The sequence below is a fragment of the Periplaneta americana genome, chromosome 13 (assembly GCF_040183065.1).
Source record: "Periplaneta americana isolate PAMFEO1 chromosome 13, P.americana_PAMFEO1_priV1, whole genome shotgun sequence".
NCBI classification, from domain to species: domain Eukaryota; kingdom Metazoa; phylum Arthropoda; class Insecta; order Blattodea; family Blattidae; genus Periplaneta; species Periplaneta americana.
The window spans coordinates 10,790,445-10,813,899 of NC_091129.1; the positions used below are offsets into that span (position 1 = coordinate 10,790,445).

Below are 23,455 nucleotides of genomic sequence, written 5' to 3' on the forward strand. Positions count from 1 at the left end.
AAACGAGGAAAGAGGGAGAAAGGAACAGGATGTCAGACCCAAGACAGATAGAGCATCTCTGTTTCTCTGTCATTAGCACGTTAAGACCTGTGCGAGCCAGAGCTGTTGTAACCATTGTAACAAACCAGAAAATATTCTCGCCTCAGGCTATTCCACCCTGCTAGAGAAAAATTGTGCGAGCTGCTGTCAACCTGTCCAATGGAGATTTAAAGACACACGAATGAGACATTCTCTCGAGACGAAAAATATAGGAACGTCATTGCACATTGGAAAGTAATAGATGTAATAATATTAATACAGTAATATGTACGATTATTGTTGGTTTTTAAGGTGTTCACGTGCTCCTGTGCCCATATAGAGGAACAACTGCTGCTGCTATTGCTATTCAATTCTGAAGATGGCCAATAGCAGGTCGAAACATGTTAACGAGGTAATATAAAATTTAACACGTGAAAGACACATAATACGTTTTCCGAAGTGATATAGTGTTAAAAGTTGTGTAATCAAGATGTATTAATTTGGTTGTGACTACTAAATATTGGTATATAAATATTCCTAAAATCGTATTTCTATTACCAATGTTGTAATAATAGAAATTCTGTTACGATGTTTAGTTAGTTTATCTACAACGAATAATGTCATCCATTACAGTAGTTAACTTTTACTCTTGCCCGACATGAATGAAAGTGCAACAAACCTTCTCAATGATTGGAGCACGTGTGTCGAACAAAACGTTGCATTGAGAGTGGTTGCACTACTGACGAGTAAAAATTAACCACGTGGCTGATTATTAATAAAAAAATAATTAAGTGACTTCTTGCAATTACAATGCTCGTTATAGCGAAATTGATCATAAAATTCACTTGTTAAAAATGTTAATTTTTAGCATATTTATTAGATGACCAATTTTACAATGCAATAATATACCGAGTACTGGATTTCTCTTTATAAGCCGTATCCGTAATAACGCACTTTCACTGTATTATATCCTCTGTAATAATAATACTAAGACACAACTAGTTATATATAGCTTTTTATTACTATTTAAGGGTCAATGAATCATACTCTTTGTGACAATGTTATCTACTTAAATTTGAATTACCTAATCTAAATAATGTACATTCATATTTAAGCATTCTGCGTAAACTGCAATGCAAGTAGGCACTTACTGTATTTTTAACGAACTGTAAATCCAAATACAGAAAAAATAAAGGATGTACAGAAGCCAAGACTGTATTATTTGCACCAGACAACTAACATTTAATTTATCTGCCACGTTATAGTTAACAAAATATATTTATAATCAAATTATATTAATTATTCCCAGAGAGAATTTAATTTTTATTTATGGGGTCATTTGCAGAATTTATATAACAAATGATGTCCATCAATTCTTACCCTTCCCATTATTGCATTTATAACGATAGCGTTATAAATTCCTAACAGTGAGTACTTTCAATACTACACTGGTGGCCATAATTCTGGAAACTTTTTGTTTTTGTAATGAATTATTATAACATCTGTATTTATTCGCAGATTTATACATTTTAAAATATTACTCATGACTGATTCGTCAATTATAGAGTTTTAATAAAGGCATTTTATTAAATTCTTAATATTTTAACAATAAATAGTCATTTTGTGTGGAATTATATTCTTATCGTTTAAAATCTAAATATTAATTTCAGATTTCATTATAATTTTCCATTATTTACTGTAATAAAAATTGGTCCACTGTTGATTTTAAGATTATTTTTAATCATTAGGAGCATTGTTGAGCACAGTTAGCATAAAATATGGACGTTATTAGTGTGTTTCAATCATTAGTCTGACAAAATTTCGTCTGGTTATCACCTGATTGATTTACCACAAACTTTATTGATAAAAATTTTATCAAAATGGCTCCACGAAAGGACTGAACACCTTCTAATCGAAGTAGGGCAGTCATACTTCGAGAAGAAGGCTACACATTCAAGGAAATTGCAAGGAAGCTTGGTAATGGTGCTACAGTGTCTGGCGTCCAGAAAGTATGAGAGGTTGAGATTCACAAAATCTTGTAAAAATCCACCTAGGACTGGTAGAAAACCTAAAGTAAGTCCATGAGATGTGAGGCAGATTTGTCGATTGGCATTGAAAGATGGAAAGAAATATTCTAAAGAGGTACAGGAAGTTCTACACAGCAGTAGATGTAATATTTTTGCGAGAACTCTTCGAAGGAAGTTATTCCACAATGAACTGAAAGCAAGAGCATTCAGAAAAAAGCCATTTCTCGACAAAAGACAACGAGAAAATCGTGTAAAATGGTGCAAAAATCATCAATCATGGATCAGTGATGACTGTACGAAAGTGATATGAAGAGATGAAACAAGGATTTCTATATTTGGAAGTGAAGGAACCAAATACGTTAATCGACGAAATGGAGAAGCTTTGAATCCTGAGTGCCTCATCACAACCATGAAACATTCTGTTGCTGTCATGATCTGGGGATGCATGTCCAACAATGGAGTGGGAAGACTTTAGATTTTTAAGGAAACTTGAACACGAAAAAATGCAGAAAAGATATGCTGGAAGCGAAATTTATATTATCCATTGCTGTCTTACACCCAAATTGTGATGACTTTGTATTTCAACAAGATGGTGATCCATGCCATACTGCCAAGAGTGTTATGCAATGGTTTCAACAGAAAAACATCAAGGTGATAAAGTGGCCTGGGAATAGTCCTTACCTTAATCCAATTGAAAACTTATGGTCAAGGTTAAAAAATATGGTGTCTAAAAAAAATTCTAGCAGCAAAACTCAATTCATTGATGCCACTATCCACAGCTGGTTTCGGATCATCAGCAAGACAGAAGTGAAACATCTTGTGGACTCAATGTCCCGCAGAATTGATGCTGTCACTAAAAATAAAGGTTATCCCACAAAGTACCAGCTGTTTACAGAGTGAATGAAAAAATAACACGAAAATGTTTCTAACTGTTAATGTATAAATATATGTTTTCTTATACATATTATGATATAAAGTCACGTATTTTCTATAAAAATAGATTAGACAATGTTTGTTTGATGCTTTCAGTCACGAGTAACATTTTAAATTGTATTAATGTGTGAATAAAAACAGATGTAATAACAATTCAATACAAACACAAAAAGTTTCCAGAATTATGGCCACCAGTGTAATGTAGTAAACGTCACAAGAATTATATTCCTTTATGTCAAATATTTCACGAGAATAAAATAAAATTCTCATATTGACAGCTAAAATACCGTGTCCATACTAGTTAAGTTTTTAAAACGGAGCATGATTATGTCCAGATAAAGGTTTGTTTAATAATGTAATTGAGAAAAAAATTAAAGAAACATTTGGTATCATCAAAACTTCTTCGTTTATGTCTGAGTTTATATTTCCTTAAATATGATTACATAATTACTCTAGTCCAGTAAGTCAGTCAGGTCTGTTACACCATTCTGTTCCTATGGATACACAGTTGAAAAAGAAATCCCACAGATGTCGGCACAAGCCAAGATGATGCACAAAGATCCATTTTGATTGTACTGCTATGTTCACTCATTTTGATTTGGCGAGTTTGTGTGTCAAACTCTTGCTTTGTGTTTTAGTCTAAGCGTGGACTTTTACTCTGTCAGATCTGTTTGTGTTGTGTTTTCCACAAATAACAACATATAAAGTCAAGATCAAGAGTACATAATAGTACACGTGTCCAGTAGTTAAGTTGCTATTTTGAAGATTTTTAAGCAAAAACATTTTAGGTTCGCACATGCTTGTTTGCTTTGTCATGTCTTTGACTATAATTGTTTGTTTACTATGCCGCCTTTGCTTATCTTAAAAGTAAATGATTTGCATTAACGTTTTCGATACATGTGTATCATCTTCAGATGTGAAGTGTTAAATTAACATTTATAATGAAAACCTTGCCTATTAGATGGAACTTAATATGATGATATTCGGGTCATACTAGTGTGATTGCATTAGACTTAACTTAAGTTGATCTATGATATACATGTTATGTTGGGTTAAAATCACTTGCAGTTCATGTGGTAAAATCTAAAATATATAAAACTATTTAAGAATTGTATACAACTATAAATGTAGTCATAGAAATGTGAACACTTTGTAGAAACACTTTAAAAAGTTTAAAAACACTTTGAACACTTGTTGGCTGTGTTTGCCGGTTTAGACTTCGTTGAATAGGGCAGTTTCTGTTGATCTTGATGTTTGACAACGGATTAAAGCACAGTATCGTTTTGTCACTAACATGTCTATATTTTATTAACATGTATGTTGTTAAAACGTTTCATCCAATTGTGGTTGATAAATTGATGTAAGTCATAGATATATATTACTGATACAAGATGGAAGTTGTCGGGTCCATAAGTTTAGTACAGCCTTGCGTGTCTGTAACAATATGCATAAATATTAATAAATTGAATTGAAAATTTAGCTGGTGTTGTTTTAATTTTGGTTGAAACTGCTTGGGTTAATGACTGTTACGAGAGAAAATGACTTACGGTTTGACGTGTGTTGATCTGCTCCTACTTGATGCTAGGCTGATACTAAAGTGATGGGCTCGCTCACAGTATTTTAAGTTACGTTGTCTAATACCGGAAGTGGAGGAGGGATTGGTGGGACCTGTGTGTGTGTATGTTTGGGCGGGAGTAATTTAAATAAATTGAAAAGTGGATTGTTTGTGTTAGCTATTTGTTCATTTAGAAGGGGTTTTCCTGAGTTGAATTCTTTTATGATGTGGAAGTGTTCAGCTGTTTCTATTGTGGGATTATTTGTGATTTTTAATATTTTCAGGGTTTCGTTTATGTTTGCTAATTCATGATTTTCATCTATGAGATGTTGTGCGAATTTGGATCATTTACTTTTAAGATAAGCAAAGGCGGCATAGTAAACAAACAATTATAGTCAAATATTAATAGCTTATCGGCAAACTACAACATGAAATTGCTTTGTCATGTCTGTTACCTGTCAGATCTGTTACTCCGTCATGTCTGTTACATCATTCAAAACAATGCTGTAAAGCAAGGTGAGTGTACAGTGGCTGATTACTATGTCAGAGACATTGCACTATATTAATACATGCAGAATATTCACTAAATAGTACTTTAATTTTCACGTTCTCAATCGTCCATTTGTTTACAATTTTTCCAAATGACCCTATAACGTTCACATTCCTATTGTGTTTTGTATATTAAAACTTAAAAACATGCGTTGTGCAAAATGTCACTATGAAGAGTGTAAGTATTCTAATATACTAAGGTACATGACTACAAAAATAAGGTGATTTCTATTCTCTAACACATTGTATATTGTAACACATCTTCACTTATGTTGAAATAAAATCTTGCAATATGAGGAAGTTCTATTGATTTATATTACTTAACAGTGGCTCCCTCACAGATCCAAACATTGGGACAGGATCAGGCATTTATAGTAGGAATTCTCTACGACCTTGCTCTTAGCCCTGGTAAAGCTGATTTAGTAGCAATAGTCACTACACTGAAAGAAATCATCCTACTGCTATTCTACCTGCGGTACTGTGGAGGGACTAAAACATCACACTGTACTACTACAACTAGAACTACAACTATTACAGCTACAATAATTATTACCACTACTACTACTACAACCAGGGGCGGCTTTCGAAGCTGCAGCACCCCCAGACATTTGTGGCTCTTGTCTCGTTTTATGTTGTGAAAAACATTTATTATACAGTCTCTATTTAGCGGCTCGAATTTTTAAAAGCATTTCGGTCTCAGTGACATGCACGCAATCGTTACTGAAGTCACTTCCTCCCCTGGTGCTGCCAGAGTGAAACCAGAGACAAGGACTATAGGGTGAAGCCACTTCCTCCCCTGGAGCTGCCAATCTCGTCTCGGATGCTTTGGGCGTTAGTTTTACCCCTCCTCCCTGCTGCCCCTTGCCGTGAATCCAGAGTTTCCAGGCGCTGCAAAATTTGCAGCAGTTTGTCAGTAGCGCGCAGTTTTAAATACATTTTCTTTAATGTTGTGAGTATAACAAGTGCGACAATGTTTAATTCTGTGCAATATTTACAGTCTATTCAGTTCAGTACCTTAACAATTCAGGAGAAATGTGAAATTAAGTGCCCATCAGTTGAATCTCATAATGGAAAGTGCCGCTAAACAAAATACAAAGGCTCGCGTATTTTTTGATAATTTATCCAGTATCCCTGCTTTCTTCTCTCGATCTGTATTAGATTAATGTGTTTCAAAGACAATTCCATCAGCTGGGGCAACAAGATGGATTTAAAATAAGAACATTAAATGTTGTTCATGGGAAGAAGGAGCCATTGCTAGAATGTATTCAGACCATAATGGAATCTAAAACATCTAACATCAGAATAAATGAGGCAAGCGCCCTGGTGCGTACTCTTGAATATCCTGAATTCAATTTCTGGCTCAGTTATTTTTTTCATTTATTGATGTATTATGTAGATATATTATACAACCAACTACAACATCGCCAGTTAGATATTTCTAAGGTTCAAATCTGCATATAAAAATTAAATTATGGTTTATTTAACGACACTCGCAACAGCAGGGGTTATATCAGCGTCGCCCAGAATTTTGTCTGTAGGATTCTTTTAAATGCCAGTAAATCTACTAACATGAGCCTGTCTCATTTAAACAAGATAAGGCGCATGGAACTAATCTTTAAATAAAGTAAGTTGCTTGGTTTATTTTTGTATGCAGCCCCCCTTAATTCAATACCCACGAGCCGCCACTGACTACAACTACTACTACTATTACTACTTCTACCACCACCGCCACCGCCACTGCTGCTGCCACTGTCACTGCCGAAAAAAAAAAGTACCGGTATAGCTTGAAACGTATCTGAAACTAAATAAATGTAGTAGTCTAACAAGAAATATCTATCTGTGGAAAGAAAATTATGTATGTTGAAGAGTTAACAGTCAAGTTATTCTCTTTCTTGCTTCCCAATATTTGCAGGAGATTCTTGAAAATTCTGAAGTGCTGCGTAATGCTTCAGATGTTCCGTATTCATTTCTTCATGGTTAAGGCATAGAGGGCAATGCCAATTCTATGGAGATGTTTGCTTAGACAATCATGTCCAGTAAAAAGACAAAACATGGAGACAGCAGTTTTACAAGACAATTGAGAAATGAAGGGTACACGGGAAAAACGATCAAGGTCCATCAAAAATCGAAATTGAGTTAATAATGTTATCTTATAGTGGAAAGGAAGTACTATCATGTGGTCTAGCTAGTAATAAGAAATCATCGTTCTTGACATTCCACTACGTCAATTTCTATTAAATACACACATAACTAAGTATTAAGTGCTTAAACTTTAAAATTCGTTTTTCTCGAAACTTTCTAAAATGGACCTTGATCGTTATTCCTGTGTACCCTTCAAATTTGATTGGGGTTCTCTACAAGATCCTTAAGTTTACTTCATTCATCAACCTATGACAATTTTTATTCATTTTCTTCTTTATTATTCGCTTTATTGATTCGTAAGAGAATGCAGTTGTTGTTTTTTGTTTAATTTTAGCTAGCATATCGACTTTTGTGCTGGAATCCATTAAATAACTAATTTTTTACAAGCTTTTACATTTGCTCAATCATAGAATGTATTTCTTTAATTTTCTTCTTTTTGGGGCAGCGATGTCAAGATGACACCGAGATCCAGTAGGCTCTGATGATGAAGTACAATATACACCGAAACAGCTGTAAGCCACACATGGTTATATAATTCACACTAGTAAGTTTGCCATTTAATCAATCACTTTCTTTGGAATCACTGAATTTATCATTTGAAGCTTCCATCAAAGTTTAACTAGAGATTTGTAGTTATTCCAAATAGATATAACGGTTTTAGCACTTAAAGCTACCCATTTGATCGAAAACACTTTTCCCAATTTGTTTAGTTCTGCTGCACATACTATAGAAGGAATAAATTTTGTCGAAGGAAGAATGGAAATGAGTAAGACCTTAAACCTCATCTCTCGTGTCATGGATTGCCAGTTCTAGCCTATGATTGGCGCAATGTCAAGCAATCATGTAGGAGAAAATTCCTGTAACTTTGTAAGTATGCTCAAAACCTGCTCAATTTTTAGGCTGTACTGTCCCAACTACAGCAATGTTCAGTATTGAAGGTGAAGTAACGATACCTTCTTATAATGATAGTGTTGTAATGTCTCTAATTGTGCTTTCCAGCTCTAAAAGCCTTACAACTTATGTTTAAAACAACAGTGCTGGTAATTCTGAGATTAAAGACCATAGAGAGACACCCCACCCCATATCCTACGTATATAAATGGTAATACAGTAAAACCTCGATAAGACGCGCCCGTTTATTACGCTATCCCGTGTAATACGCTTTTTTTGTCCGGTTCCTGTACATTTCATATATAACGCCTTTATAAAATACCCCGTTTGTTGCACTCAAGTCCCGCATAATACGCTGTTTTTGTGGAATATTTTCGATGTAATTTTCAGAAATGTACTGTAACAGCAATGAAACATCTTGGTCATTGAACTCACTGGTGCCATTAACCTGAAAAATATTGGTATTCGACCCTTTACCTGCACATTTAAACCTTCATACTTCATACCTTAGTATACCCCACCCTCTTGTTATGCTCTCTTATTCAACTCCTTATCTGCGTGGTTAAAGCCTACACACAGTTACAATACCTCACCCTGTTGCTAACCCTCTCTCTCAAACAGCATTCCTCACTTGGCCGTAATAAAATTCTGGAAATTTTTGCTGGGCAGTTTGTTGTCCTTTGTGTATTGAAGTGTCTGTGAATGTCATTACAATGAGTGTTAAACAAAAAGCGCTTTCTGTGTCGGAAAAATTGGAAATCTTACGAAAGTACGATGAGAACAGTACTCTTACTCAGAAACAACTCTCTGATTCATTAGGAATCCCATCATCGACATTAAGAACGATAATAAAAAATCGCGACTCAATCACTACAGCTGTGACGTTGGGAGGATGTAATCGCAGAAACTGAAGTGTGGTAAACATGAGGACTTGGAGTACACACACACGGCAAACAACTATAAATGACTTTTTCTTTTTTTCGAAAGAATCAAGTACAGTACATATTGTATGTCTTTGACGTACAGTACAGTAATTACATAATGGAGTAATACTGTATTACCTTTCATGAATCATGTATTTCAATAAAGAAAAATGCTAATAGATACCGTATATAAGTCAAAATTATTATACCCGCCTAATACGTGGTTTACACCCAGTCCCTTGAACAGCGTCTTATCGGGGTTTTACTGTAATAGGATCGTACTAATAGATTTTAAATAATGATTCTATATGAACATTTTGCTAAAATGTTTAACATTTAGAAGAAAAAGTGTAAAAGAATGAGCTGTTCAAGATTAACTGTTTAATTAAGAATTTGCAAAATTGGTAATGAATGTGTGTGCTGGGATTCTGTTATGGATGCGAAGATGAAGTTAAAGTCCTGTTGGTAATGGCCAAGATTGAAGATTTCAGTAAGAGGAGCAAGGGGTAAACAGAAGAAAAAAATCATGGGAAAGATTTCTAATGTGTTCTTTTATTGGTCGAGCTTGAAGATCAGTGTGTAACTGATTGTTTCTTATGTACCAAGGTGCATTAACAGCTGATCGTAAAAATTTTGTTTTGAAAAACAGGGAGATTAGATGCAAATGTAATATTTCCAAAGAAAACAGGATATTATCATATTTTGACTTACCAAGTAGGCCTACTCTTTGATCAGTGGTCTACAGTAACCATGTCATGAGCTTCACAGCTAACAGCAAGAGAAAGCAGACAAATTGTGCTTTATTGTTGATTTTGTACCAGTCAAAGTAAGTTTATGCATTTCTGTGCTTTGATATTATGGGTAGGCCTACCTCTTATGAATTTAACTTGAAAACTGAGATATATATTATATCTTGTCTGTTAAAATTTAAGCTAAACATTTCCCAACATTTCTTAACCTCAATCATATTATTTATTTATTTTTCGTTGTTCTTAACTCTCTCTCTCCCCCCCCCCTCACCCTCCTCCCCCAGAAATGTAAATTTATTTAAGTACCAGGTCGCAAAATGGAGTCGTGCCTTTTACAAAATGTATATGTAATATCGTAGATACATGATTCAGTATAAAAAATACCATTTACATTCAAACACTTTCACCAAGAGTGAAGTGTTTTACAAGAAATTATTAATTCATTTTGACATTTAAACATGAGAAATGACTAAGGTATTGAGCAGTGGATTTGGATGTGTTCTTGCAGATTTTATAAATTTATGACATTTTGAATATAATCACTAAATAACATTTTTTTTTATTGTCCAAATGTCTATTTAATCCAACCCTAGAAGCGCAGAATAGATTATTGTACACCCCTCCAGCTAAGAATGGGTAAGAGCAATGCAGTCTTCACAGACCGGCGATCCGTGCACTTAACTGCACATCTGATTTCTGGAATTCCTGAATTATTGCAATCATCTCGTGATATTTGGTCGTTCTTTTTCCAGAACTTTTCCGAATGTTTCGGTTCCAAGAAAATATTAGTTCGAAAGAACAGTTCCAAAATAACAGCAAGCGTTTGACACAACTTACTAATTACCAAAATATTATATTGTTTCTGAAAATTCGTTCAGGACACTAGAAAATTCGTAATTCGTACAAATAATTTATCAGGATATCAATAACAACCTCATATAATTACTTACAAAAAACACTCCCAAAAATAATATACACTTATGAAAAAAAAATTATTTGATTAACAATATTTTCACAGTTACAATTACACATATATAAAAGCTAAATATAAACATTTACATAGAGATAAAAAATTTTACAGGAGAAAAAGTTCGTCCAAAGGGCTGGACTCTGGAAGAGTACCCAAAACGCTCATCGCATTTCCGCGTTGAATAGCAATACTTAAGCGTTGACGCAAATAAGTAGTGCAACGGCGATCACCAGTAATGGAGATCAAAATTTGGCCGATTTGAGATACCAAAACTTTAGCATCATGACTCCAAGGACCGAGGGTCTCGACAGCAAATGGGACAAAGATATAATTGTCTAAAAGATGAGCATATTTATTGACTTTCTTCTTCACGGCTAATTCAGCAGCAGATGCTGCGCATCTGGACGTAATCGGCAAGTGAGATGGAGCTAGAGTGTCAACGCAAGTGGAGTCCCAAATAACATTATATTTAGTGACTCATATAGTTAACAGTAGTTACTGATATCATAGTCTGCTCCTGAAATGTTCCTACATAATGATCTTTGTATTCCATCCAGTCTTTTAATATAACGTATATGAGTATTTGACCAAATTTCACAGGTATTTAACATATATGAACGGATCAAACAAGTGTATAATAAAACTTTGACTTTAAGAGAGATGCGATTTTAAAGAGAGAATATAGCAGCATGAAACGTTGAAAAGCTCTGCCTCTGATTAAATTTATATGTTATCTGTCAGTCAGTCTTCTATCAAGGTGAACACCGAGATATTTTACAGCCGAATTAAAAGGTATTTTTTGTTGTTGAACTGTGAGTTCTTCTGGAAAGTGTGGAAATCTTTTAGTGAAAATCATTCACTGCCTGTGACTTAGTTCCATTAATCTTTATTCGCCATTTTGTAGACCACTGTGTAAGCAAATTTAGAGCTGCTTGCATTTGTTGACAGACAAAAACAATATTATAATGTCTGGTGTAGAGAACTGTTTCGTCTGCATATGAGATAGATCCCTGTATTCCCTAGGAATTAAAACACCACGAAAAATAATAAAAATCTGAGCCCAAAGAGAGCACTTAAGACTCCAAACCAATCAGCCCCAGATTGAGCCAGCTGACAACCATCCTAACAAGGCTAAATATTGCTTGCTTGCAAGAATTGATAGTTTTGTTCCATCTACATGAACCATGCCAACTGCAAGATGTTACTTTTGTTGCAAAACATAAGTAACGTGTAATAAATTGAGTGTTTAATAGTATTTTCTTAAGTTATATGTTCATTATTTGACATTAATACCGGTACTTTGAATAATGTTATATATGTTTACGATTTTAATAACAAAAATTAAATTACACGTGTCATTCCATGCCAAACCAACCAGACCTCCTCAGATTTTTAGGCCGTGTCTCAAAGCTACATTTGCAGCTGAAGTGAACTAGATTGTTGACTAAATAGCCGGATGTGGCATCAGAAGTTATGATCCAAAGCTGCATAGTGCATAGCAATCAAGTCCGTAGTAGCTAGTAAACGAAAATGCTTGCTTGATTGCTGACTTGTTCACTAAATAAACATGGATACCTCATCAGAAATTGGGGTTATGAAATCAAAAATGTTTTAGAAGTGAAATAATATAAATATCTAGAATAACATGTTAACTTTGAACAATGACATTGTTAGTACCTTCTGTACAATGTTTTAAACATTATTGTATTATAATAAGCCCTCATCTTTTCCACATAACTCTTAATGAAACTGCATTAGGACACTGCCTTCTTAATTCAGTCCTGCATTGTGATGTTATGGTTTTCAGAAAAATAGTCTATGAAGAAGGCCATGTTTCAAGCATACATGTCCGAAGCTCCCTAGTGTGTAGTTTACAAGTCTCCTAGTTGCTAGTCACTAGTGTGTAGTATGGACTTGAGCTTTGAGACACGGCCTTATTAAACTTTCAGGAATCATTCTCGCCAAAGTTTAAATTAAAATACATTTTTAGAAAAACTGTATCTTGTTAAATTAAAATACATTTTTACAAAAATTGTATCTTGTTAGGTTTTGATATAATTCATTCAAAATGACACGTTTTTCAGTTTGCACTAACGTTTTCAATCCTAAATAACTCCAATTTTACAAGCCCTACGGTGTTGTTTTACACCTCATTTTAAAGGGAATTTCACGAGCTTCGATTTGATATGAATTTCGACTATCTTTGGTAAAATAGAAAGAAAATTGAATTCCTATACTCTGCTATTGCACACTGCTTAATGTTCTCCAGCTTTTTATCAAGTTTTAAACATGTACACATAGTAAGCTTACATATTGTGGAAGTGAAGTCCGTGTGTACAGAAAATCTATATGCAATTCTGAAGAAAGTGATAATAGACATGGAGGAAATAGGATTTTATATTATCTGTCGGCGATGCCACAGAGAGCCAGAAACACTTGCATATGTCCTGGGCCCTTGTTTGCAAGGTGAAGTACTCCGTAACTCATGACACCATAGAATTCATTCGATGATCGCCGAACAGTTTAGATCAATAAATTTTCAAGTGTTCGAAGAAGTTCACGGACTGGCAGACAATGGCAGTACAAGAAGAATAGACATGATTGCCATCCCACCAAATAACAACAATGGCTACATCATCGATCCCACCGTTAGATTTGAAAAACAAAGAGCCAACTTGAAGATGTAAATAGGGGAAAAAACGACATCTATGTACGTACCGTTCCATATTTCATGGACAAATACGGTGTACAACAAATTGAAGTAATAGGCCTTATGGTTGGAGCACGCAGAACTATTCCCGGTTTCTTCTTCCAGACCTGACAACGTTTCGGCCTACAGAGGAAGGCAATTGATGACATCGTTCTTGCAGCTCTGAGAGGATCAATATTTATACTCCGCAACCATCTCTACGGTCAACAGTGATCTTCAACTAATTAATTAGTAGCTACTTATTTATTCAGTCATGTCTTGTCGTTGTTGTAAGACTCCTTTCAACTTAAACATATGTATATTATTTGTACTTTCAACTGCCTATTGCTCAATATGCTCTGTCTCTGTGGCAGCCTGTTAATACAGGGAGCTGTTATCGTTTAGATAATAAATAAATAGAGATAACAATAGCATCAACAGGAAATATATTCAGCTGTTTTCTCAAAATAAAGAGCTAAAATGTGTGTATCCATATCCTGTTGATGAGAGCAAGCCTATGTTATTTGTTTTTGATTCGATGTACATTTTAAAATTCATCAGAAATAATTGGCTTAACCAAAAATATAAACAAATTTGTATGAATTTTCTTGATTTTGTGTCAGAAAATCAACACATAAACACTGCCTCTTTTGCAAGTGTTAGAAAACTACAAGAATTAGAGTGTGACAGACTTGTAAAATATGTCTGTGGACTAACTATGAAGGCATTACACCCATCTTCAATGGAATGGCAAAATGTTAAACTTGTGCTTCAAATTTTAAATGAAAATATAATTCAAGGTCTGAAAATTACAGGTAAGAAATATGATGTAATAAACAACAGTAAGGAAACTGCATTACACATTCTAATTATATTAGGTTGGTGGGAGACTGCGAATGTAAAAACCCCAGATAAGGGCAAGAGATTAAATAACGTCTTAATGTGTCCCATTTCAGGGGAAAATTATGAACATGTCCAATACTTCAATACATTTTTGAGTTGGCTGCATAAATGGAACAAAATGCATGCAATATTGTGTGACCATTGTCAAATGAATCTATGAATGCTGTAATAATTACAACAGATGGTTTGCTAAGATTGGTAAATTATGTTGTTGTTGTTTTCTAATGCCAGGCGTTTGACAATAAAGTCATTTGACCTCTTGCACTCCAATATTTTTCAAAGATATTATCATGGTCAGCCACTGAAGCACAGATTTTGAGGTGTTCCGAATCCATTTCTTGGTTTGAGTTGCACAATGGGCAGTTAGGGGACTGACATATTCCAATTCTATGCAGGTGTTTGGCCAAACAGTCATGGCCTGTTGCCAATCTAAATGCAGCTACAGACGATTTTCGTGGTAAATCGGGAATTAACTGTGGATTATGATGCAGAGAGTTCCATTTTTTCCCTTGTGATTGTGTTATCAAATTTTGTTTGTTGAAGTCTAAGTATGTAGATTTAATAAATCTTTTCACAGAGTAATACATAGATTTAGTAACAGGTCTGTAAGTAGCAGTGCTGCCCTTCTTTGCTAAAGCATCCACATTCTCGTTTCCCAGGATTCCACAATGGGATGGTATCCATTGGAATACAATTCTTTTATTGAGTGATATTAATTGAGAGAGCATTTTAGTTATTTCTGCTGTTTGAGATGAAGGTGTGTGTTTAGAGACTATTGATAGAATAGCTGCTTTGGAATCTGACAATATAACTGCATTCTTAAATTTATTGATGTGGCATAGAAGATTCCTGAGACTTTCACTTATTGCAATGATTTCTCCATCAAAACTTGTTGTTCCATATCCAAGAGATCCATAAAGTGAGAAGAGACAGCACGTGACACCTGCACCGGCACCTTGTTCCCTGGAGATCAAGGATCCATTGGTGTATAAATGAAGCCAGTTTTGTGGAGGGTACCTAATATTAATTGTCTCTAAAGACAATTGTTTCATTGTTTCAGTGTTTACTTCTGATTTCAGTATTTCTTCTGTTAAATTAAATTATAGGCTACACTATATTTAATAGAGTTAAAGGGTTTGGTTTAATTTGTAAGTTTTCTGTTAAATTCAGGATGTTGATTTTCTGTTTTAGTTCTTGAACCATGGATATGAAACTTTTTTGAGTTTTCAATCTACAGAGAGGACTGTATGAATGCCAATTGTTTCCTGGTAATCTGATAAGTTTTTCATATTGAATCAGTGCTTTTTCTTCTATTGTCATTTTGATGCTGTTAATATTAGTGAGGAATCTCATAGAATCTATTGGAGTTGTTTTGATTCCACCAGTAATGAGTCTGAGGGCTTGGTTTTGAACATATTCTATGTCGTTTATGAAAGGTGAAGTAATTAAAATTTCTCCGCAGTATGTCAGCACTGGCTGTATAAACATTTTGTATGTAGTGTTCAAAGTATTCCTAGAGCATCCCCATTTCTTTCCTACTAGTCTTTTTAGAATCTTTTACGAGCTTTTTCAGAAATGTATTTCAAATGGTTGCTCCATGTTATTGTCTTGCTCTTAAATTTCAATGTTATGCTTGAGAAGTTTCAGACAGATGCACTAGGGTGTAGGTTCGGGCAGTAGTCTATAGACAACTTAGTTATCTTCTACAGACTTGTCTCTTATAGGAAACTAATTGTTCTAGGTTAGGTATTATGTCTTCAGCACTATTGTTTGTAGGTGTTATTATGACAGTAGCAAATTTCTTTTCTTGGACCATTGTATTCACTAGAGTTTTAATTTATTCATCTGATTGTAGCTTTGTACCGTACTGATGGTAATAGAAATAGGAAGAAATTAGCTAAATTTAGGCTCAACTCACACGGACCACAACTTTGAGATTATTTTGCAGTTTTTGTGTGATTGTGCTGTCGGCGGAACTGACCACATGAGGACTTCTTTTTTGTGGCTGCTTGGAGTCCATATCGGAAACACAGGTCCATTTTTAAATTATATAATATTAAGATTATTAATTACTAGCCATACCTGTGCGCTCCACTGCACCTGTTAGAAATAAATATAAAGTAATTACATAATTAAAATAGGACATTTGATCCATGGAACATTCATGTTTGATAGAAGGACAAATCGTTTAATATGTTACTTAATTTAAATTGTATTTAAATAATTAAAATGCGATCATTTTGGTCCCAAAAGCACTCATTTGGTGCAATGACAATTTCTTTAACATGTTTCTTAATTGTTATTACAAGCAATCATAGTTTAATGAAGATTGACATATTATTTAGTTTTAATGTGTATACTTTATATTACTTGCTATATGTTTCCATTGAATTATGGTAATAACTTAATTTTAACCCTTGTTTTCTACGTCTTCAGTAAATGGCGCTTAGCCCACTATGGTTTTGAACCCTTCAAATAACTTAAATAGTGATACAGCATATATAGTGATATGTAATTATATTTCTTTCTTTCGAAAGTGTAAGAATTCACGATCACCTATGTACCATTGCCATGGAATGAATAAATGTGTTTTTTCTTCCTACTCAAAAATTTTATATTTTGCACATAGGAATTACTGCAGGAACAACAACGCTATAATCTGAGGCGGCGGTGAAAATGTATTATATTGTTATTTTAAAAGTCTTGTATATCCTTGAATATCAGTCCTATCAAAATTTTGCATGGAATAAAACTTATCGGAAATCATTTTTAAAGAAACTTTTGTTATGTAACATTTTTCACAAAAAGCAATAATAAGCGAGATATTTCAATTTATTTAATTCAGGCCCCTTTAAATAAACGAATATACAGAATAGCCTATCACGTTTTCTGTGCATAAGAAGCTATTTTAATCTTACCTTTCCTCGATTCACTCAGAAGTTACTGTAATAACATTATAGCATTATGTCCATCTAGAGAAACTACACTTTCCAATGGTGAAATAATAATTCATTATACAAATCGGTTAATTTAGCTTCCGATATTACTTCATACAAACATAGAAACATCCTCTCTAAGCTATGTTTCATAGCTTTCGATTATTGTTATCCAAGGCCCCTTATAGACGAAGTCATTTGTTTTCATTTCATTATACCGCCTTAGATGGCATTGTATTTTAATTTTAAAACTCATTTATCTCATTAAATATCAATCCTATCAAAATTTTGCAATGAATGAAACTTATCGGAAATCATTTTTAAAGAAATGTTTGTTATGTAACATATTTCACAAAAATCAATAATAAGCGAGATATTTCGATTTACTTCATTTAGGCCCCCTTATAACCCCCCTTTTAAATAATGTATTTTGAATGCCATATAGCCTAAAATCTAAGTTATAACGAACTTAATTTATAGTATTCCAATTTTCATCAAAATCCATTCAGTCATTATTGCGTGAAAAGGTAACAAACATACAGACAGACAGACAGACAGACATACAAACAAACATTTCGAAAAAGCTATTTTCGGTTTCAGGATGGTTAATTATACGTGTTAACACCAATTATTTTTGGAAAATCGAAAATTACCAGAAAAATTTTGGCTACAGATTTATTATTAGTATAGATAGATAGATAACCCAAATAACTACACTGCAAGCTTGCTATTTGCCAAGAAAGCGTCTGTCGTTTCCAAGGATACAGTGTCAGCAGCGTGTGGTCGGCGTGTCGCACTGTGTGAGTTGCTCTCGACCACCAACAGTGACAATATTCTGTGGTTATTCAGTGGGTGATACCGACCACTCACGACTACAGACGTCGACAGTGACTTCAGTTTGTGGTCCGTGAAAGTTACCATCATCTGTTTCCATACTAATTCCATACCAATTCTTAACCGCCGACAAGTGGACCACTGTTTTGTGGTTGTGGTGTGGTTGTGATGTGGTCCATATGAGTTGAGTCTTAGTCTAAATAGAGGCCAATAAATTAGTTATATTTCGAAATATGTATGATAAGAACTTTCTTGTGTTAAATATTATTAACGTACCTTGTTAACATGTTTCGACCTATTTTCGGTCATCTTCGGAACTGGTCGTTGTTGGTCTTGGTGCCTCTTGTTTCCTGTGAGGGTGCGTTCGTAGTGTAGAGTCAATTTCAAAATACACACACTCTTTGACTCTACACTACGAACGCACCCACACAGGAAAAAAGAGGCGCCAAGACCAACAACGACCAATTCCGAAGATGACCGAAAATAGGTCGAAACATGTTAACAAGGTACGTTAATAATATTTAACACAAGAAAGTTCTTATCATACATATTCCGAAGTGATACAGTGTTAAAAGTTGTGTAATCAAGATGTATAATTAGTTATAGTTATTAATTTTGTTTTAAATATATTTCGCTGAATGTTTAAGTCTATTTCCATAATGACAGGTATATGTACACCTTTACATACAAAAAACTTTGTTTTGTATAATTTTGTTCTGTAAAATTTTTATACAATTGAGAATGGTACCAGAAAGAGGATGAAGTGAACAGATCCCTTGAAATTATGTCTAAATTGTTTATAAAAATTATTTTGTTTATAATTTTGACATACAACTTGAAACATGATAGCTCATGCAGTTTTTAAGATAGAGCCACAGTTTTTTCACTGTTTTATAGCTAAAACTATTCTTTAGTGCCTGACATAGAGCTATTTTTTATTTTCATTTATATTAATTAAATATTACCATATATGTAACTTATACTAATATTTTATGTTGCATATATCATGTAAAAAATCCATAGATAATTATTAACTACATTAATGTTATTTTACTCATTGTCAGGAACTGGGGGACATTTCAAGCTTCAAAATGACACCAATATCTTCTTGGTATCACCATATTTGACTGAGATATCATGTTTAAAAGAATTAAATATTCTAAAATTACTATTTACAGGAAATGAACCACAAACTTTCAGAGCCTAGAAGACTCCATCATCATATGTCACCCCTTAAGCAGCTTCATGTCGGTCCAGTTTCAGCTTCTTTCTGCCTCTCAAATACCTCCGCCTTGTTTTAACTTCAGGTCTTGAATTTTTTTTGTCATTTTTGTCCCTATTTTCCATTGATGCAACAAATCCTGCGATGGTGTTTGTCCCAGGGGTTATGCCCATCCTCCTCCGAATTTTAATTTATACTTTTGGACTCTTATTAAAATGACGTACAACATCACTGACACACAAATTTACAGTTTTATGACTAACAGTAAAAGATTATAAATTACTTCATTATGTAAAAACGTGTTTTCAATCTAATGATATCTATGCATTTATTTCGGGACTAGAAAGAAGTTTATTTTACAAGCAATGCTGGACGAGGGGATTGACTGCTACGATGATCACTCCAAAAGTAATCCACAATATTTATTTAAAAATTACATTTTTATCCTACAGCTTTGCTATTTTCATAGAATGTCGATACATCCTTCAGGAACAATACGTCACTTTTCCACATAATCCCCGCACCTTTCAACTGCCTTACGCCACCTTGGAATGAGGGCCTGTATACCTGCACGATAAAAGTCTGAACCAACACGTCTGAGCAACTCTCTGGTGCCACTCACGGGAATGACTTAAATTAAATTAGAATACAAGGGGGAAGGATGTATCTATGACCTCCATAAATTGCAAAGGTTTAGAATAAAAAGTAAATTTTAAAAAGTGTTGTGCATTACTTTTGGAGTGGTCTTCGTAGAAGTGACGCAGAATTTTGGAAACCATAAGGCATAAATCGAAAATTAAAATTCTCTATTAAAATACAGTAGTTACATTTTGAAAATTCTAATTTTTCATAATTTTTTGCGTTTTGTGGGTGTACATATTCCTTAAGTACCGGTACTATATTTAATACATCAGACTTTTGTTGAACATTGTCAGGAAAGTAAATATGTTCAGTAGGACCCAGAACTTCATAATTATTATTTTCAGAGTGCTGGCAAGCTGACGACCTCTTTTATTAGTAGGTCTGGAATCCTAGTCTGTATTTTTACAGTTTAAATTCCAGCAAATAGGAAATAAGATGCCAAGTTTTTCATATTATCAAAATCATTTTGAAGAAGTGGAAAGGATTGTGAATGGTACAAGGCACATAAACAAAGCTCACCTTTATCAGTTGGTAATTTAATAGCAGTTATTTGTAGGTTATGAAGAGGTGGAATTTGAATATCATATCTTTTAATTATTATAACAACTGTTCTACCATAGACAGGATTTTGTCCTGAATTTTAATGTTTGTATTTGAATTTCGTTTCACCCAAAAATGCCACATCAATGTTCAATTGTTATAAGGCTTGGTTGAATAGTAGACCTAGTTTATCTCTTTCCAAACCATCACAATTTCCGTAGGCCTACATGACTTTTAACGGTCGTGAAAGTATAACATTGCCATGAATTGTCTTGACCATTTTCAAATATAGAAAGTAAACCAAAAATAAAAACAGTGTATTTGGAAATTGTATCATTTTGCTTTGATACATTTTGAAGAACGTTTTTTTTATACTAGCCATTACATTTCCAAAGTTTAATTATTTTAAAAATGAAATGATTTCTTTAATATCACCCATTGTAGTAGAACTTTTATCTTGATGGGTACCAGTACTGTTTTTTGAAACCAGGAATATCACTTCTGCTGGGCTTCAAATAGGAAAATTTTAATTTGTTACTTGGGGTGGAGATGGAGAAGATGTCGAAGTTGATGCCCCTGTTGACGAACTTAACAGCATATCACATAGAGGCAGCAATTTATATAATAAACTTCCACAGAAAATCAAAGAACTTAACATAAGAAAATTAAAAAAAGAGGTAAAGAACATTTTATTAACACATATGCCATTTTGCACAAATGAATATCTAAAATTAAAATTTTAGTATTTAACGTTTCTTGATACTGCCCTTGACCATTTATGTTTCAGGTAACTCAGAGTTGAAGAAAAGACAGCGAAAAGCAAAAAGAGAAGATATTAGATAGAACAGTGGAGACTGAAGATCAAGCTTGTCATATATATTTTTTTTCTTTTTTTTGCATGTCACGTAATATTAAACTGTTAAATTTATTTAGAATTAAGTCTATTTTTGTATTATATTGCATGTTATGTCATTTTTCTTGTGTACTGACGACGCCATGAATGCTTGTAATTCTATCGGCTAATAAAGATCTAATCTAATCTAATCTAATCTAATCTTGCTCTTATAGCTTTAGTATAAGCTTGATATTTAGGACACTGACGATAATTTGCAGGATGTTATCCATTAAATTACAACATGTAGTTGGAGTAGCAGGATCTTCTTGCATAACACTTATTTTAAGTTCCAGGTCATAAGGACCTTTGCCTTTTACAATGAGAATAACAAAAAAAAAATGGCACAAAACCGCTGTTGCCTATAGATTTTTTTGAGTTTTAAGATGTTTTTATTAAAAGTACCAGGTCTCTTGGGCCCTTGTCTTTTACAAAAAATATTATTATACAAATTGAAATATAAATAGGTTACGGTATATTAAAAAAAATTGATTAATAAGACTGTCAAAGACGGAGGTATTTGTTTGAAGTTATGTTATATCTCTTAGTGAAGAGTTGACATGAAGAAATAGCTTATTCTGCCTATAGATTTTTTTTTTTCAGAAATGTAAATTTATTTAAGCACTAGATCGCAAAATGGACCCTGCCTTTTACAAGATGTGTATGTAATATTATAGATACATGAATCAGTATAAAAAATACAATTTACATTTAAACACTTTCACCAAGAGTGAAGTGTTTTACAAGAAATCATTAATTCATTTTGACATTTAAACACTAGAAAAGACTAAGCTATTGATCAATGGATTTGGATGTGTTCTTACAGATTTTATTTTCTGCCTATAGAATTTTTTAAGATGTTTTTATTCAAAGTACCAGGTCTCTTGGACCCTTGCCTTTTACAAAAATATGATTATACAAATTGAAATATAAATAGGTTATACTAAAGAAAATTGATTAATAAGATGGTCAAAGACCGAGGTATTCCTGTATGTAGTCTGTAGATCTCGAATATGAGCAACCAGGAAGGTTATAATATGAAATTCATTTAGAGTTTGACATTATTTATGAGGTAGTGTGCACCAGTGATTGTTCTGAATTCCTTCCAGACTCTTCAGGTGGCGAGAATGAGCTTGGCCCCATCTCTCACAGCAGTAGTGGATGTATGATCTGATGACTGATGTATACAGCAGGACTTTGGTTTCCTTGAAGTCAGATTTTTGAAAAGTGGATAGAGTGCTATGTATCTTTGAAATGCTTTGTCTCTTATGTTTTGAATGTGATGCTGTAAGATAAACGTTTGTCTAGAAATACTCCAAGATATTTAACTCATGTGGTAAAAGGTATTATTTGGTTTTGAATACTCAGTTGGTCTATAATCCTGGGAAAATATGTAGAAAAGACCAATTGAGATTTTTCGCCGTTGACTTTTAACCTTCATTTGGTTGACCATTGTGTTAATATATTTAGGGAATTTTGCATGTTGACACAAGCTGCATGAATATTAAAATATCTAGTAAATATGACAGTGTCATCAGCATAGAGACTACGTAGGCAGTCCGGCATTGTAGGTATGCCTATAGAAGCAGAAAATCTGTGTAAGTTTTACTTTATCTCAGAGATGTCGCTGTAATGTTTGTCTACTCTGCCATCTTGAGGCAAAGTGAGAAACTATAATGTCTAAGCCGGGACTATTGCGGTAACCCCCATGTTGGAATTTTACACATTCGCGTAGTAAAAGGTGCTCTTGTAGGTGTGTTGTGTCTGGTTTGCAAGCTGTTGGTGACTATCGAACGGGATTTTGCGTTATATTTGTGAAATAACAGTGCTTATTCAATGAAGTACCATCTTACAACATGCAATGGATACGCATATGTTTACAGTTATTTGCAATTTAAAGTATTATTGTAGGACTATGAAATGTTTTTATAGGATGATGGATCGTTATTGCATTGGGTGTACTTAGGAAACATAGGTGAGGTTGTAAACTATGCATGTATGTATGTATGGACTTAATGTCTTCGTTGCGATTGATGACAGT

At 33.8% G+C, this 23,455-nt stretch overlaps 1 protein-coding gene across 3 annotated transcripts in view; it reads left to right on the forward strand.

The window, feature by feature from the left end:
• The first annotated feature begins 23,135 nt into the window (after positions 1–23,135).
• The window catches only part of Mhcl (Myosin heavy chain-like), a 921,190-nt gene continuing 920,870 nt past the window's right edge, over positions 23,136–23,455 (forward strand). For all 3 annotated transcript variants that reach the window (XM_069842911.1, XM_069842912.1, XM_069842913.1), the window contains exon 1: positions 23,136–23,389. The gene's annotated coding sequence lies outside the window, so the exon portion shown is untranslated. The remainder of the gene's footprint in view (positions 23,390–23,455) is intronic.